At 51.9% G+C, this 7,236-nt stretch overlaps 1 pseudogene; it reads left to right on the top strand.

Annotated features, from left to right (window-relative positions):
• Positions 1 to 1,570: 1,570 nt before the first annotated feature.
• Positions 1,571 to 2,287, top strand: LOC118020771 (annotated as a pseudogene).
• Positions 2,288 to 7,236: the final 4,949 nt, after the last annotated feature.

Below are 7,236 nucleotides of genomic sequence, written 5' to 3'. Positions count from 1 at the left end.
TGTTAGTCCTCAAAATTGAGCATGATGTTTGATTAGGGTTAGGGTTAGGGGTTAGGGTTAAGGGTTAGAGGTTAGGATTAGGGTCTCCGTGTTCTCTGCTGTATAGAGACCATTCTCCTCCGGTAACCAGATTGATCGTTTCAGAACATAACCTTTGAGCCTCTCTGCGATCTGCTCCCCACCTGTCTGTCCTCTCCAGCCTCACCTCTCCGACCGCAGCCCCCCTCTGTGGGCCACCCAGCTGTGTGGTTGTCCCACATGTGCCTTGGGCCTGACTCCAATCCTTTACATTCTCTGTGCCCTCTGCCAGGAGCACTCTTCTCTCCCCTTGCATCATGTCTGGCTTGTTCTCCCATTGGTTGGGCCTCTACTTGCCCCCTGGTGACCTGACTCATGTCTGCTGGGTGTGTGTGCTCATCCCCTATTTAAATGTAGTATCTGCCTTCCCTGTGTGAGCGATTTACTAACCTGCGAGGTATGGGGGCAGGCACAGGGAAGTAGTCTTAGTGCCTGTGTAAAAAAATCAGTCTCAGGGCGCCTGGGTGGCTCAGTCATTAAGCGTCTGCCTTCGGCTCAGGTCGTGATCCCAGGGGCCTGGGATCAAGTCCCATGTCCGGCTCCCTGCTCAACGGGGAGCCTGCTTCTCCCTCTCCCACTCTCGCTCCTTGTGTTCCCTCTCTAGCTGTCTCTTTCTCTGTCAAATAAAGTCTTTAAAAAAATCAGTCTCAGAGGGGCTCACAACCCTTGCTGACAATGGGGGAGCTGCTGTCCCCATAGTGAAGGGCAGGTAGTCCCCTCAAAGGGGGACCAGCCATGTGAGGAAGTTGGACAAGACTTCCAACTTCTTGGGGCCGGGGAGATGTAGACCTGGAACCAGAAGCTACACCCTTGGATTCAAGGCTGGGGTCTAAGCAAGCCCCCTTTTCTTCCAGGGGTCATCTTTCCCCTTCCCTGTCCACAGGCTGAACCTGATTCCTGATCTGGGGAGTTTGAGGGTGACCCCTCCTAGGAATACCAGTGGTTTACTGATGGACCTTGTCATCCAGAGGCCCAGTAGCCTTCAAGGGAGGACCCTATAGGGGGTGGAGACAGCTCTGTTGGGGACCAGCGACAGCCCACTCAAGGTAAAGTGGAGTGGCCCTGCTGATTCTACCCAGTGTGTAGGGCATAGAAACAGGTGCTGTGCCCAAAGGTGCTCAACTCATGGCAGGTGGGGACAGAACCTGCAGGGGTTCAGCCAGGGGAGGGCACCTGCAGGGTTTGCCTGGGAGCTCAGGACAGGGGGGTGTTCCTGGCTCCAGCATGCTGAGAGTGGGGCTGCATGGGTTTCCAGCCTCCTAAGCCTCAGGCTCCCCTGTGTAAGATGGGGTGCTGATGGCCCCTATCTCTGGGAGCAGAAGGTAGGGAGGCCCTGCCGGCGGACTTGCTCAGGACAGGCCAGGGTGGCTGTTGCTTAAAGCAGCACAGGACCTGTGCCCATGAAGAGGGTGCACACGTCCATGACCCCCAGCTCTGGGGTCCTGCTGCCAGCCTCTGGCAGTGACCCTCTTCCTGCCCTGTCCCCTGCCCCTGTGGATACGGGGTCTTCCTGGAGCTGTTCCTGCAGAATCACTTCATGGTGGACACAGGGTCATCTACTATGTCTTCACCGACCAGCTGGTTGCTGTGTCCCGTGTGCCCCTCCAGGAGCACTGAAGGGTGGTGGTTCTTGAGGTCCGTGGCGCCCCACGCTGGCAGGATGTGTCCATGCAGCACATGGCGATGATGAGCCGCTTCTGTGAGGAGCCCTTCCTCCATGAGGTGGATGACATGGTGTGTGGGGATGTGGACATGAAGTTCTGTGACCACGTGGGCATGGTGATCCTGTCCCCCCTCTTTGGCACCCTGCACCCCGGTTTCTACTGGATGGCCCGTGAGGACTTAAGCTATGAGCGCTGGTCCCAGTCCCAGGCCCACATCCCCAAGGACCAGGGTGACTTCTACTACATGGGGGCCTTTTTTGGGGGGTTGTGGTGGAGGTTCACCGACTAACCTCAGCCTGTCACCAGGTGATGGTGGTCAACTGGGCCAATGGGATCGAGGCCATGTGGTACGATAAGAGCCACCTGAACAGGTACCTGCTGGACCACAAGCCCACCAAGGTGCTGTCCCTGGAGGACCTGCAGGACCCACAGCTATTGGGCTGGCCCTGGAGGACCTGTGTGCAGCTGCTGGGCTGGCCCCGGGTCATGAAGAAGCTGAGATTTGGGCCGTGCCTAAGAATCACCAGGACACCCGGAACTCATGAGGGGCTGTCCCCGTCTCCAGCAGGGGGTGCTGACTTCAGCGGAGCCATCAGAGCAGGTTCCTACTTCTGTCCCCTCGAGGGACACTGTGGAGCCTGCACTGGCATGTCCAGCACCCCAGCCGCACCTGCTCACAGGAGGCCTGCCTGGGGATACAACGTCCTCTCTTTGTGTTCACTACATTTTCTTCACTTCTGGGTCATTTGCAGCTGTGAACGGCTCCAGTTTTATGTCAGATGTTTTTCTGTGTCAATGCTGAGCAACCATTTTTAAAAAGAACAATTGAGGGAAAAGGTTTTCTCCCTGGTTCTAAACAGACACCGCCTGGTGGGGCTGGGAGCAGCCCTGTAGCAGCCGTGGAGCCAGAACGGGTCCTGGCTGGGTCTTCCCTCCCAGTCCTTGCACCTTGCCATGGCCATGGGGCTTCAGGGTCAGGGGTGCACCGAGCCACCTCTCAGAACCCCGGTGCCCTCACCGCCAGAGGCCTTGGCCGTGACCGCTAGCTCAGCCTCCAGGAGCATGGCGCCCTCTGGGTTATTTCCATTTCCTGCCGTGGATTTATTTTTTATTTATTAATTTTATTTAATTTTTTAAATTTAAATTCATTAGCCAACATATAGTACATCAGTAGATTTTGATGTAGTGTTCAGTGATTCATTAGTTGCCTATAACACCCAGTTCTCATCACAATGTACCCTCCTTAATACCCGTCACCCAGTTACCCCATCCCCCCACTCTCCTCCCTTCTGTAACCCTCAGTTTGCTTACCGGAGTCCAGAGTCTCTCATGGTTTGTCTCCCTCTCTGATTTCTTCCTGTTCAGTTTTCCCTCCCTTCCCCTGTAGTCCTCTGTGCTATTCCTGACATTCCACATATGAGTGAAACTATATGATAATTGTCTTTCTCTGATTTATTTATTTCACTTAGCATAATCCCCTCCCGTTCCATCTATGTCAATGTAAATGGTAGGTATTCATCCTTTCTGACAGCTGAGGAATATTCCATTGTACATATATACCACATCTTCTTTATCCATTCGTCTGTTGAAGGGCATCTCGGCTCCTTCCACAGTTTGGCTATTGTGGACATTGCTGCTATGAACATTGAGGGGCAGGTGCCCCTTCTTTTCACTACATCTGTATCTTTGGGGTAAATACCCAGTAGTGCAATTGCTGGGTGGTAGGGTAGTTCTATTTGTAACGTCTTGAAGAAACTCCATACTGTTTTTCAGAGTGGCTGTACCAGCTTGCATTCCCACCAACAGTGTAAGAGGGTTCCCCTTTCGCCACATCCTCACCAACATTTGTTGTTTCCTGCCTTGTTGATTTTTGCCATTCTGAGTGGTGTAAGGTGGTATCTCAATGTGGCTTTAATTTATATTTCCCTGATGGCTAGTGATGTGGAGCATTTTTTCATGTGTCTGTTAGCCATTTGTATGTCTTTGGAGAAGTGTCTGTTCATGTGTTCTGCCCATTTCTTGATTGGATTATTTGTTTTTTGGGTGTTGAGTTTGAGAAGTTCTTTATAGATCTTGGATGCCAGCCCTTTATCTGTAATGTCATTTGCAAATATCTTCTCCCATTCCATGGCTTGCCTCTTAGTTTTGTTGACTGTTTCCTTTGCTGTGCAGAAGATTTTTATCTTGATGAAGTCCCAAAGGTTCATTTTTGCTTTTGTTACCCTTGCCTTTGGAGACGTGTCTAGCAAGAAGTTGCTGTGGCTGAGGTCGAAGAGGTTACTGCCTGTGTTCTCTTCTGGGATTTTGATGGATTCCTGTGTCACATTGAGGTCTTTCATCCAATTTGAGTTTACCTTTGTATATGGTGTAAGAGAATGGTCCAGTTTCATTCTTCTGCATGTGGCTGTCTAATTTTCCCAACACCATTTATTAAAGAGACTGTCGTTTTTCCATTGGGTATCCTTTCCTGCTTTGTGGAAGATTAGTTGACCATAGAGTTGAGGGTCCATTTCTGGGGTCTCTATTCTGTTCCATTGATCTATGTGTCTGTTTTGTGCCAGTACCATACTGTCTTGATGATGACAGCTTTGTAATACAGCTTGAGGTCACCTGCTTTTGTTTTATTTTTATTATTTTAGTGAATTTTAAATTAACGTATAATGTATTATTTGTTTCAGGGGTACAGGTCTTTGATTCATCGGTCTTATACAATTCACAGTGCTCACCATAGCACATACCCTCCCCAATGTCCATCACCCAGTCACCCCACACCTCCCAACCCCCTCTACTCCAGCAACCCTCAGTTTGTTTCCTGAGATTAAGAGTCTCTTATGGTTTGTCTCTCTCTCTGGTTTCGTCTTGTTTCATTTTTCCCTCCCTTCGCCTATGATCCTCTGTCTTGTTCCTCAAATTCTTCATATCACTGAGATCATAGGATAATTGTCTTTCTCTGAGTGACTTATTTTGTTTAACATAATACACTGTAGTTCCATCCACGTCGTTGCAAATGGCAAGATTTCATTTTTTTGATAGGTGCATGATATTCTCTGTATATATATATATATACACACACCACATCTTCTTTATCCATTCTTCTGTTGATGGATATTTAGACTCTTTCCATAGTTTGGCGATTGTGGACATTGCTGCTATAAACATTGGGGTGCACGTGCTCCTTCGGATCACTACATTTGTATCTTTGGGGTAAATACCCAGTGGTGCAATTGCTCGGTCATAAGGTAGCTCTTTTTTCAACTTTTTGAGGAACCTCCCTAGTGTTTTCCAGAGTGGTGTCTGCCTTCGTTTTAAATGGCTATTTATGCTGGTGTTTGTGAAATGTGGGCACTCACTCAGTCTGGATGCATGTGCCGTTGGGATTCCTCAGTGCCCACAGATGGTTTGTGCACTCTCTCTGGACCATCTGCCTGCACTGTGTCTTAGCAAGCATTTACTGATGCCACTGTGAGCTCAGACACCCAACAAGGCGCAGAGCATGAGAGTGAGAACTAAGATACAGGATCCCTGCTCTTGGGCCTTCCTGGGACTTTCGATGGACCCGTCCTCCTGACTCACTACTCTCCTATTGTGTAATAGACATACAACTGATACCATTAAGCACGTTTCAGGGTACAATTCAGTGGCAATAAGTATATTCACTCTTTTGCACCTGCCACCTCCATCCACTGCCACAACTTTGTCATCCTCCCAAACTGAACCTCTACCCAGGAGACACTAACCCCCCATTTCCCCTCCCCAGCCCCGGCACCCAGCAGCTCCTTCCACCTCTATGAATCGGAGTGCTCTCTGTCCCTTACAAGTGGGGTCCTCCCGTATTGGTCCTTTAGGGACTGGCTTATTTCACATAGCCCAATGGCCTCAAGGTCTGTCCCTGTGAGTCTGGACCTGACCCACTTTCCCCCCAAAGGAGTGTCTCAGCCCTCTCCTGTCTAAGCCAAGCCTCCTCAGTCCCTTTCTGCTCCCCTCACCTTCCTCCTCCACCTGAAGATGATCCCAGCCAATCTGCAGCTTTGAAGACCTATTCAGTCCAGATGCCAGGCACATACCCCGGGGACCTCGGGCCTCACCTACCCCATCTGTCCACGTCAGGTCCCTGCCCACTCCCCACCAGCTGGCCACCTGCTCATCCCACAGGTGTCCCCATCTCAGGAGAGGGAAACACCAAGTCCAGACCCTTGGAGTCCTCTGTGACTTTTTGCTTTCTACCAACTCTCCCAGTAGTGAAGTGGCTATGTACTGAAGTGGACATTCATTGTCCAAAACATTAAAGGCATATGTGAGTCTCTGCTGCCTAGACAATGGATAACAGTTGGGGCAGATAGAAACCGAACAGAATCACTGGAAGAAAGGCTGAGGAATGAGGAGCTTTAGGGAAGAAGGGCCTGGAAGCTCTGACTGCCCGTACCTGACCTTCAGATGCCCCTCAGTGACTCCTGTGCCTCTGGTGTCTTCCTGGAACCCTGACCTGGCTGTTTTCAGACAGCTCATCCAGCGGTACCCCCAGTTTCTGGGAGGGGGATTTGCTGGAATCTGCAGTGTGTCCTACTGCCCCACCAGGATCACTTTTTGAAGACACATTGTCTGGGACCCAAGACTGTGGGTCTGTGGCCTGGAGGGATTCTGAGCAGAGCTGGTGGGATGGGAAGGCTGCAAGGCACAGAGGCAGGTTTCCAGAAAGCCATCTGGGGTCCCCGGCATCCTACTGTTTTTGATTCAAAGCCCTGAGATCTTTAAAATGCCAGCAACTTTACAGCATGGGCCAGAAAAGCAAATTTCCCTGTGCACCCAACACCACCTAAACTATTGGCCATTTCTTGTCACTTTAGCTGAGTACAAAGGATTGGGAGTCAGGACTTGGTGGGGGGGCCCTGGACCAGACTTTGTATTTGGGGGACAAAGGCCATCCAGACAAGCTTGTGCTGAGCCTAAGGAGGGGGTCTGTGTGGAGACCCCAGCTGCAGGCACTGCTGTCCAATGATGCCCCCTCAGCCCGACCCAGTGCACCTGCTGCTGGGGGAGCACCTGCCCCCTCCTCTCTGCCGGAGGGCTCTCTCCTGCACCAGGTGCCTCCTCTCCTGCCAGTCACTGCCAGCCTGCAGCCTGGGAGGGTGGCTACTCCGAGTTCCTCCAGCTGTTGGGGGAGCGCCTGCCCCCTCCTCTTTGCCTGAGGGCTCTCTCTCACACCAGGTGCCTCCTCTCCTGCCAGACACTGCCAGCCTGCAGCCTGGGAGGGTGGATACCCCGAGTTCCTCCAGCTGCTGGGGGAGCGCCTGCCCCCTCCTCTCTGCCTGAGGGCTCTCTCCTGCACTAGGTACCTCCTCTCCTGCCAGCCACTGCCAGCCTGCAACCTGGGAGGGTGGCTACCCCGAGTTCCCCCAGCTGCTGGGGGAGCATCTGCCTCCTCCTCTCTGCCTGAGGGCTCTCTCTCGCACCAGGTGCCTCCTCTCCTGCCAGTCACTGCCAGCCTGCAGCCTGG

The sequence above is a fragment of the Mirounga leonina genome, unplaced genomic scaffold, assembly GCF_011800145.1.
Source record: "Mirounga leonina isolate KUSES-001 unplaced genomic scaffold, KU_Mleo_1.0 Mir_100646, whole genome shotgun sequence".
Lineage (NCBI taxonomy): Eukaryota > Metazoa > Chordata > Mammalia > Carnivora > Phocidae > Mirounga > Mirounga leonina.
Note: the sequence above shows the minus strand (reverse complement) of the source record. Positions and strands in the feature narration are given on the sequence as shown.